Below are 11,815 nucleotides of genomic sequence, written 5' to 3'. Positions count from 1 at the left end.
AATCAAAGTACCCATCAGCTAGAGCTGGAGAAGATCTGGGCTCTCTCACTGGTGCCACTGCTGATGGCATGTGTGGCTGGGCATTCTCAGCCTGTGTTCCTCGTTTACAAACAAAGATGGCCAGCTCATCCACATTGCTTGTGTTTCCTCATGGCATAATTTACTCCTTCCTGCTGCACAGGGAAATGTTTCTCTGTATGTGTTTATGTGGTATTGATTTCTATTTTTTACTCTATGCCTGCTTTCTAAATTGTAACTATTAAAACATTTTTAAATTGTGGAATTAATAAAACTCTATTACTAATATTCCAAAGAGAGCACAAGCCAGATATTTCGATTGAAGGAATTTAATAAAAGGAATTCACTATAGAGTTGCTGGAGGGGCTGAAAATAGGTGAGGTGCTGCTACTCTTAGGGTCATAAAGGGAAAAGATGGGAGTCCAGATTGACTAACAGGTGGGAGCTAGAACTACGAAGAAAGTCTGGTGGGAGCTGGGACCACGACATGGGCTGCAACTACGATGGAGCTGTTGGAGGTACTACGTGAGGGATGAGGAGGTGGGCCGCTCTCCCCTCCCACCCTCCAGTTTCCACCAGTGCTGCCCATTGATTTAATCTTAATGGAAGCCAGTGAGCAAGAGCATCTGGGAATTATAACTTGCAGAGATTAGCTCTCTACAGAGCAGAACGAGGGAAGGAAGTGTGAATGGATCTGACAGCCAACAGGCAAATGACCAGTACAAAGAGCAAACTTCAAAACCATATATTTATTTATCAGGATTACAATTAGGTATGCCACCTCCCCTATAGATAAGTAACTACCTGGGACCAGGGATAGAGATAATTTGAAAGACTCTTTGGCAAATGATTAATCTGAGTGTACTTAGACCCGCACTTCTTCACACAAGCAGATTAATTGTTTTTTAGTGAAGTATTCAAATGCAGAAACACTAAGGACTTAGAAACCAAAAATTAATTAGCGTGGGAGGAAGAGACAGTGAAGCAGCCCCTTAAAAATGGTCTTTTGGGTGGAAACACTTTATTTGGGAAGCAAAGTGCTAGATTCAGCAATAGAAACCACTCAGTGTCCTTGGTGAATGATTTGATCCTGGCCATCAGAACCTTTACTTCAGCCAGCAATAAACTCTTAGAAACAGAAGCTTCGAGGTATGTACTCCTGTTCTGCACGAACAAGTTTTCTGGTTGAACATGCTGAACCTCTTAAAAAATTCACAACAAGTTTTCTCAGAGTTTACAAAGGGATTTCAATCACATGAAGAGAGGAAAACACACTGAGTCATAACAGTGACATCAAAATACTTTTGAAGTTGACTGAAAATGTGGTTGCTTTTGTTTGAGAACGGCAAATTAAAGAATTGGACATTGGGTTCTTATCTCAGAAGAAACAAAGGAGGAGACCCTGAAAAACTGAACATGAAGAGGAAGAAGTGGAGTTATGCAACTCTTCATAAGGTTGGTGAAAATTGTTAAATCTTTGTGAGTGGTTCTACAGAAACTGCCTGAGTTGAATGGTATGGGAAACTTCTAGTCTAATGGATCTCCTATCTTGATGTCCTTGACTCCAGCTCATCAGAGGCTTTAGTTTTCCTCTTTTTAATTTGCTTCTTAATGTTAGAGTTTAGCTGTAAAGATAAAATGTCTAAGTTCCTTGTAGTAAGATTTCTAAGGAATAACACCAGTACTACAAGTAATGCCTCCCTCTTGGGGGTGGTGGGGCATGTGTGTATTGGTGATAGCTATAAAATAGAAATAGAACTTAGGAATTTTTTCCAGAAGTGCCCCACTGTTAGACTGTTCAGCCCCATACAGGCTGCTGCTGGAACCCCAAGTGATGTCTTATTAAGTCTTAGATCAACGGCAACTGGCAAGATACCTGGAAAAGCATTTCAGCATTAAAACAGTTTTAGGTCAAATGAGGCCTGGGGAGCTGCAGCTTAATTTGATCCATTGCAGCAAAGAAACAACTAAAGGCTTTTAGGTATTTGGTGGCACAGGTCCCACCAGAAAGTAATATTCAGCACTCTGGGTCAATTCAATATTTAATTATATCAGTTAAGAAGGGAACTAATCAAATACAGGCTTTGTGCAAACGCTCTTTCTATATTTAACTCTGCATGCCATGAACCTGCTAGAGAGGAAAATTTGAGTTTAATAATATTTAAAAGCTCTTTAAAAGAAGCACCGTCTATCCCTTTATAGGGGCTTGCGTTTTAAAAAATAGAAAATCTATCTCTTCGGGGCTTAGTGGGAGTTAATCCGCCTGAGATCTGGACAGTTACTCAGGAGATACTATGTGGAGATGAGAATGGTAGCTCTGTCACTAAATTAGAAGGAGCTGAGGCTCACAGGTACACACGCAGTGCTCCTTGTACCCATCCACGCCATTAGCGAGGCAACATGAGAGAAACGCGTCTATTGTAATTCGTTCTGAGCATGCGCACGGCGTGAGCATGCGCAGCACTGTCAGAACGCAGAGCCTTTCTCGCTTCTTTTCCACCTTTGAGACTGCGCCTCTGGGTGCTGGTTGTAACCTGACTGTCTTCGCAGGAGGAGAGGAATGCAGTTCCCTAGGGACGCTCCCCGTTTCTTGATTCCCTTTAGGTATATTTATTCCTGCTTAATCCTCACGTCAAATCTGCAAAATACTTGATGGGCCTTGAACTTTTTTTTTTTTTTTAATTCCCAGAGAGGCAAAACCTTATCAGTCTGTTGGAATATCGCTGCAAAACCATGTTTTGAACGGGTGTGTTCTGTCAGATTGATTGGAGGTTTCTGGCTGGAATGTTTAATTATCACCTAATTAAGGCAGGCTTTCGTTAGTCTCTTTTTTGTATGCCTTGAGATTGCCAGCGGCAGGGTAAGCTTTACTTGACTGACAGCTGTCAGTGGCCCATATGGAAATGACAAATAATGTGACAGGATGAAGATAAAAGGTTTCACCTCGACACTGACCTGTGCCAGGACTCCTTTTCTCCACTCCAGGCTTTTAAGGCAGATGCCATGGCTATGTGCTGCGTTAACTTGGCTGTTAGAAGGTTGCGTGCTGGACAATGACTGCAGTGACCCATCAGGCCATGCATCGTAATTCAGATGTTAAGCTGTCTGGGTTGACGGATCACTTCACTGGATGATCTACTGCTCTGCCCTCAACCACTCAGTTGGTCAGAAACAATTGATTCCATTCAGAGGAGCCTAACCAATGCCTTCTCAAGCCACATCTAGTGTATGGAAGATGTTAAAGATAACAGCTCCATAGGCTCTTCTTTTGTAAATCTGGTGTACGAGGTCAAATGGGGTTTTCACAGGCCCCAGGAGGGACAAATCCTCGATTCAAATTTCTTTCTTATTTCATTCATCCTGCCCAGCACTCCAAACATTTTTTTTTTTTTTTTTTTTTGAAACATCAGCTTTTGCCACATTAATCACCTACTTGGAGGCTGCCGGAAGAGTGCTCATTGCTGGCTGTAGAATTCAACTCAGAGTTCAAGGCTGCCCAGGCACCGTCATCAGACTATCTGTCCAGATGAATTTCCTCCTGCTCCATGACAGGAGCTCCACTTTACAAAACTCTTTGCCCTTTGTTCCTTGAACCCATCTTCACCATTCTTATTTCCAACCTCGACTGGGCTTTCTTCCATTTCCTCCTCTTCTGCCTGGATGTCTTCCAAGAATACTCACTACACTCCTTGCATTAACTGAAGTTTGGCTTTCCCTGGGGCCACAGATTCTCCTGGGGCTCGAAAGAGCAGAGGTTGTTCACTCCCTGGAGCCCAAGTGACTTAGGAGAGGAAAAGAGAGGACCGCAGCATGTTCTTTGACCTTCATTGCCACTCTCATTATTCTTCTACCCTTGCAGAAAATCTCCATCTGTTTGGAGAAGTACTGCATCCTTCCGGATTATCTTCTACACTATGCCTTATTGTTATCTGGTAAGTCATCACCACTCTATCCCCCACACCACAGGATTTGCTTTCTGACTTGTGCTTTTAATTTCTACTAACCGTCATAATAGGCATCATCAGTGTATTTCAGATAATTCCTCTAATCGCCTTCTATACTCATTTTTCCTCTGACAACTCCAGAATATGTTTGCCCTGTTTTTGTTTCAGTGGCACACTTTTCTGGCCACACTCAGCCCTGTTCAATCTCTGAAACCTCTGCCTGTCTCTTTGTCTTCTCATCTCAGTCTTTTACCACTATTAGACGTGTTCATCAGCTTCACAGAGTCCTCCAGACTTTAGACCATTTAATTTTCACTTGAGTATCCAGCTTTTTTATCTTAATGATGGGTCACTTCAGTACTGGCTGATCACTTCAGAGAGATCGCCTTTATCTCTTTGTTCTTTAGCTACACCTATGTTTTAAGACACAACTTCCTGATGTTCCAACTATGTGTGCTGTTAGAGATAAATTTCTGAGCTACTAAAGAAAAGGAAAATCTTGTGGTCAAATGATGTTCCATAACTCAAAACAGTGACACTGTGGTCATGTCCTAAGAGTCCTTTTAGGATCTTTAATAGAAGATTCTAACATGACATAGAGGAATGAACACAGGTAAGAATCTGGAGGTTCTATCTTTAATACCAGAGTATTTTAATGCAATCCTACAGAGATATCTGTCCCTCCCTTCCTTTCATTCTACCTTCCTCTTTTCATCTATATCTCCTTCTTTACATTTTCCTCTGCTTTTTCTGTCATATACATTGATAAATCACTTATATTGTTTATGTCTCTGGGGATACAAAAACAGACCCTGCCCTCAAGGAACTTAAAGGAAGGCAGCCAAAGAAATTGTTTACTCTGGTGCTATGCAATAAATGTAGCTGTAGAGGTCTGCACTGCTACACAGAGAAGAGAGAATCCAGCTCTACCTGGGAGAATAATACAAGCTCCAGAAAGAAGATGGTTTTGATCTAAGTGCAGTTCATCTCCTATGACTTAGGGGATTGATCTATACAGGTAGACAGATCAGGCCTTTTATTCCAGCCCCCAAATAAATTTTGCTATTCTGGGTTATTTCCTCTGGAATCAACAAAGTGTAAACTCACACCTTTTCTTTGAACTGTGGCAGCCTCACTGGGGGATCCCTGCAGTGATCCTGTGTTCAGCCACCTTTCCAGAGACAGGCCCTCACAGTATACAGAGCTCGTCAGTATACAGAGCTTCTTCTTGAAGTGTGCTGTCCAATATGCTAGACACCAGACATGGGTGGCTATTTAATTTTAAATACAAATTAATAAAACTTAACTGATACTGAGTTAATTTCACAGTTGCATTAACCACGTGCTAAGTGATAGCTATCTGCGTCTAGTGGCTACCATATTGGATAGCACCTGCTACAGATAATTTTCATTATTGCAGAAAGTTCTATTAGACTGCTTTGCTCTAGATGCTTCTTCCATTTTTCTAGTCATCTTCTTTTCCGTCAGATATAACTTACTGTGCTAGCCAGGTGTTGTTAGACCCAGCCAATGGGTAGGGTTTCTTCCATGCCTTATCCTTAACATGATGCAGCATGGATGAACTTGCTGGACATTAGTATTCATATCTTTGAGGACATTATGCTATGTGAAATAAGTCAGCCACAAAGAGACAAATACTACATGATTTCACTTATATAAGGTATCTAAAGTAGTCAAACACATAGAAACAGAAAGTGGAATTGTAGCTAGGGGAGGGGAAAATGGGGAGTTGTTCAATGGGTATACAGTTTCAGTATTGCAAGATGAAAAAGTTCTAGAGATGTGGTGCACAACTATTTGAATATTGTAAGACTGTTGAATTGGATACTTAAAAATGGTTGAGATAGTAAATGCTATATTATGTGCTTTTTACCACAATTTTAAAAAAAAGAGCAGTGTTGCCATGTACAAGGTCAACTTACATATTCAAGCAAAAAAGTAATACAAAGTAAAATATAATTTGCAATAGAAAAAATGGATAAAATGTACAAGAATTAATCAAAAAATTCTTTTTATACCAAAACTTAAGACTAATAAAATACATGGACCATAATCTTATGCAATATAACAGTATTCCATGCTCCTGATTGAAACAAAAATGTAAAAAGATGTCAATTCTTTTCAAATTGAATTTTTGGGGAGTAATTTAATAAACTTCCTCATAAACCTTTGGAAGAATAAAGATCCAGAGATACCTAAATCAACTTTGAAAAAGAACAAAGAGGGGAAACTTTCTCTACCTGATGTTAAGATAAACTACAAAGCCATGTTTATCAAAACAGCATTGCACTGGCACAAGAACAGACAAATACACCAATAGAATAGAGTGGAGAGCTCAAAAACATGTCCATGAATATACAGGAAATGATTGTATAGTATGATTAGTGCTGTAAATCACTGGGGCAAAGAAGAGATTATCTAGTAGTGTTGGCAACACTGGCTTGCCATATGCAGAAGAAAAAAATATAAGCCAGCATCCCTACCTAAGACTATTTATAAAGATGAGTGCATGATAGGTTAAAAATCTAAATGTGCAAGGAGAAGCTATCAAGTAAATGCGAGATAGTGTGGGAGTATGTCTTTGAGACACAGATGAGGACACACTTTCTTATTTGTTCTACCTTCTATTGGTTCTCTCCCTACCCCACAAGTGCATAGTCTTCTTTGATGCCACCTCCACTTCTCCCTGGCCTCTTACTGCACGAAGGCCCTGGAGCTCAGTACTTGGACCCTTTCTCTTTTTTATTCTACCTTACTTAGTGGGTTATTTTAGCCAGTCTCAAGATTTTAAATACCATCTCTGTGTTGAGAAATTTTCCAAATTTTAATCTCCAGCTGAACCTACTTGACACCCCCACATGGAGGTCTGATGAACATGTCAAACTTCGCAGGCCTAAGATTAAACTTGTAATCTTCCCTGTAAAATCTGCTGCGCCCACAGCATTCGTCATTTCATCTCTAGGCTTCCCGATGCTTAAATCAAAACGTTGAAGTCATTTTTGACTTTTCTGTCTGTTACACACACCCCACCTTTAACCTATCAGGACATTGTCTTGGCTCTGTTTTCAAAGGTTTTCCAGAATTCCACCCCTACTCCCACCTCCATTGCTTCAACCCTGGTCAAAGCCACACCAGCCTTTTTGTAGGCTTAGGGAAAACTTATGTCTGTTGACAACTGACATTGCAAAAGGTATTGTCCCCAATATATGAATAGTTTCTCAAATTAAAGAACAAAGGAACCAATAACCCTAGAAGGATGAGCTAAAGAAATGAAGAAACAGTTCATGGAAAAAAAGATGTAAATGGCTCTTGAACTTATGAAAAAGTGCTTGACCTTCCTCTTCATAAGAGAAATGCAAAATAAAATTACATTAAGTGACTATTATTAAAAAGTAAAAAAACCCAAAAAACAAAAAACAAAACAGATGCTGCCAAGGTTGGGGAAAAAAGAGAATGCTTATATACTGCTAGCGGGCATGGAAATTAGTTCTGTCACTGTAGAAAGCAATTTGGAGATTTCCTAAGGAACTTAAAACAGAACTACCATTCAACCCAGCAATCCTATTACTGGATATACACCCAAAGGAATATAAATCATTCTACCATAAAGACATACACAGGCATATGTTCTTACAGTACCAAAGGCATGAAATCAACCTCAATGCCCATCAATTGTAGACTGGATAAAGAAAATGTTGTACAAAATGTGGTAGATACACACCATGGAATACTATTCAATCATAAAAAAGAATGAGATCATGTTCTTTGCAGCAATATGGTTGGAGCTGAAGGCCATTATCCTAAGCAAATTAACACAGGAACAGAAAACCAAATACTGTGTGTTCTCACTTATAAGTAGGAGCTAAACACTGAGTACAAATGGGCATAAAGAAATGAACAACAGGCACCGGGGCCTGCTTGAGGGTGGAGGTTGGGAGGAGGGTGAGGATTGAAAAACTACCTATTGGGTACTATTTTTATCACCTGGGTGACAAAATAATCTGTACAGCAAACCCCTGAGACATGCAATTTACACATGTACAAACCTGCACATGTACACCTGAAACTAAAATAAAAGTTGGAAAGAAAATGAAGTTAAAAAAAATAAAATTACATTAAGATATTATCTCTCGTGTCTCAAATCGGCAAAATTCCAAACTTTCATAGCACACTGCATTAGGAAAGCTGTGGAGAAACAGCCCTCTCCTGATGGGAATATAAGACGATACCAACTTGTGGAAGGAAATTTGACAATGTCTAGAAAAAGTATGCGCCCATAAGCTCTGATCTTCAAATCCCACTTTTAGAAAACTATCACAAAGATACACTGTCAAAAACTGAAGAGATGTTTATTATAGCCTACTGATTCCAGCATTATATGTAATAATGAAGACTTGAAACAACCCAAATGTCCATCAACAGTATTAGATTGACTAAAAGCATGATGCATCCACACAAGAGAGTAATATTTCTAAATATTGACATAAAGTGAACTATTTGAAAAACAGAAGACAATCATTTTTTTAAATTGCCATATTAGTCTGTTCTCATGTCATTATTAAAGAATTACCAAGACTGTAATTTATTAAAGAAAGAGGTTTAATGGGCCCACAGTTCCACTTGGCTGAGGAGACCTCACAATCATGGCTAAAGGTGAATGAGGAGCAAAGTCACATCTTACATGGCAGCAGGCAAGAGAGCATGTGTAGGAGAACCGTTCTTTATAAAACCATCAGATCTTGTGAGACTTATTTACTATCACAAGAATGGCATGGGAAAAACCTGCCCCCATGATTCAGTTACCTCCCACCAGGTCCCTCCCATAACATATGGGTATTATTACAATTCAACATGAGATTTGGCTGGGGACACAGAACCAAACCATATCAATTACCTAAAAAGTGAAAGAGGGATAGAAGTCTGACTTATCTGAATATACCTTTTATTTATGGTTTTGACTTCCCAAGTCAAAATACTTTGTAAGTATTTTACATAAGCATGAAACAAAATTTAAATTTAAAAAGCCATCACTATAACATTGGAAGGAAACAGAAACAAATAAATCCAAATTTTTGTTCTAGATTGAGACTTTTTCCTGAATGTTGCCCGATAATTTCTTTCTTCTGATTTATCTTTATATTCTCCTTTCTTTCTTTTCCATCTTTTTGTTTTGTTTTGTTTTTGTTCTTGTTTGGCTATGGTATTTTTACCTAGTTTCAGAAATTGTATTGAGTCTGATGTACTGTTTGGAGAATTTGGGTTTTATTTCCACTGAATCTGAGACCAGTTTGTTTTTCCCTCACAGATACAGTTTGATTGCTGGTTACTTATAATTTGTAGTAAACATTACTAGTTGTCTACTTATATCTATCCTCCTTTTCCTTAGTAAGGGGCCATTGATTTCTTTTTCCCCATGGAGCAATGTGCTCTGATAGATACAATTATATTTCCCAGCTTGATTTGTAGCTAGTAGTCGTCACTGAGATATATTTGCAAGTAATTAAATAAGGCTTCTGGGAAATTTTATTAAAAGATACAACTTAGATAGGAGATTTTTTTTTTCTTGCTCTTTACCTCCTTCCTTCCTGGAGTGTAAATGTGATGGCTGGATCTTCAGCAACCATACTGAAACTTTGAGAATAAATGTTACATGCTACTGATGACAGAAAAGAAAGAAGAAACTTGAGTGCATTATAAATTTATGGTTTTACTATCCTAACCCTGGATTACCTGCCTTTGGAATTCTTCCATGTAAAATATTAAGCTTTTGATTTTTAAGCCACTGTAATCAGGCCTCTGTTGCCTATAGTTGAAGGCAATTCCTAATCAATACTCTGTTCTATTGATTTCTTAGCAGTCTGAGGGATAGTGATATGATTTGGTTGTGTCCCCACCAAAAACTCATCTTGAATTGTAGCTTCCATAATCCCCACATGCTGTGGGAGGGACCCAGCGGGAGGTAATTAAATCATGGGGGTGGGTTTTTCCCATGCTGTTCTCGTGATAATGAGTAAGTCTCATGAGATCTGATGGTTTTATAAAGGGCAGTTCCCCTGCATATGCCCTCTTGCCTGCAGCCATGAAAAACATGACTTTGCTCTTCCTTCACCTTCCACCATGATTGTGAGGCCTCCCAAGCCATGTGGAACTGTGATCCCATTCAGCCTCTTTTTCTTTATAAATTACCCAGTCACAGATATTTCTTCATAGAAGTATGAAAATGGATGAATACAGATAGTAAAGTTAGAGCCTTTAGCTGATGCAAAAGATGTCCTTGTTAGAATAACTGAGCTGTGCTCCCTCAGAGATATTATTCCTTTTCTTAACTTAAAAAAATATATTTTTTTTAATTGGCATGTAAAAATTGTATATATTTATGATGTACAATGTGATGTTTTGAAATATGTACATACATGCTGTTGAATGGCTAAATCAAGTTAATTAACATATGCATTACCTCACATATTTATTTGTGGTGAGAACATTTAAAGTCTATTCTCAGCAATTTTCAAGTACTCAGTACATTGTTATTAACTATAATCACCATGTTGTACAATAGCGCTCTTGAAATTATTCCTCCTAACTGAAATTTTGTATTCTTCGACCAAGTGGAGATATTATTCTTTATCAGAATTTTATCTACATATTTAGGGGGCATGTACCATTACTGTTAGGGTGCAGCTTGCTCTTGCAATTCCTTGTGTAGCCCTGAAGCCTTCACTTCATCTGAGAGTCAGACCCACGACACCTTTTTCCATTTCTTCCTACAGGCTGGTTCCACCACCGGTCAGAAGAATGAAAATTGCAGATACCTATTCTGTGTGTTACTCTCCAGAACGGTGGGTGTTAGAGACCCTACTAAGGATTTGTGGACTCACTAACATAGTCTCTAAAAGGTAAGGGCAGAGTTTGGAGCTGACCTATGCCCGGCCTCTGTTTCACTCTCCAGAATCTTCTGCTTTCTTCCATGGTAACTATTCATTGATGCTTATTTCATTATGTCTCTTTATTTGTATGAATAATCATATCCTTGTATATCAAAGGTGAGAGATTCTCTAATAGAGTTTTAACCTACCATTTTAAACCAGGATCCATCTATAGTCTATGAAGTTCCATAAGTACTATAAAAATAAAAAAAATTTAAATCAATATTGCCTTTATTTTTATTTAGTGTAGAGGCAAAATTTAATATTTAATATGTAATATTGGAAAAATCTAATTTTAGTGTCTTTTTGGCTAGTGGATCCCGAAATGAATTAAATTAACAGTTTCATGGCGTTCTTAATAGGAATGATCAGCTCTAGTATGCTGCCAGGATGCAGTCATATGGTGATGCAGGTTGTTTACAGCCAGTGTCCCTTCTAAGTGATCATTTCCCTGCTATATTTGTTGTTATATAGTTAGGATATCATCTCTGGTGTTTCATAAAAAGAACACCCAGACTGATAGTCAAAATATGTATCCAAAAGGATAATTATGTGGGGGAACCAAATAATAAGACGAAGCAAGCACATGTCTTTGTTACAGGACTTAACAGAGACTTTAAATGTACTAATGTGATTTGGAAAGTTCCAAGTGAATAACTTAGTGACTGATAGGAGGGAGAACTTCCTTAGTTTATTTGAACTCAGAGCCCTTTTTACTGCAGAATCTTTCATGACTGGTAACCTAAAATATTCTGAGAAACACTGCCTTAAACTTTTAAAATTTTCAGTGAACTCAGAAATGTTTAAGAATGAAGAAAATAATGACAATTACCTTTTAGCACTACAAATACTAGACAAAACATTTAGGTATGTTTTTCTTCTTTTTGTATACCTTCAGCTTTTTCT

The 11,815-nt window shown here is 38.5% G+C and overlaps 1 long non-coding RNA gene across 1 annotated transcript in view; it reads left to right on the top strand.

Moving 5' to 3' along the window:
* Window positions 1-974: 974 nt before the first annotated feature.
* LOC130540977 (uncharacterized) overlaps window positions 975-11,815 on the top strand; it is a 187,146-nt gene continuing 176,305 nt past the window's right edge. Inside the window, exons 1-3 of the long non-coding RNA XR_008955011.1 lie at window positions 975-1,473; window positions 3,878-3,950; window positions 10,754-10,879. This is a non-coding gene — a long non-coding RNA (uncharacterized LOC130540977). The remainder of the gene's footprint in view (window positions 1,474-3,877; window positions 3,951-10,753; window positions 10,880-11,815) is intronic.

This window comes from Pan paniscus, chromosome 17 (assembly GCF_029289425.2).
Source record: "Pan paniscus chromosome 17, NHGRI_mPanPan1-v2.0_pri, whole genome shotgun sequence".
NCBI classification, from domain to species: domain Eukaryota; kingdom Metazoa; phylum Chordata; class Mammalia; order Primates; family Hominidae; genus Pan; species Pan paniscus.
This window is presented reverse-complemented; position numbering and strand designations above follow the sequence as displayed.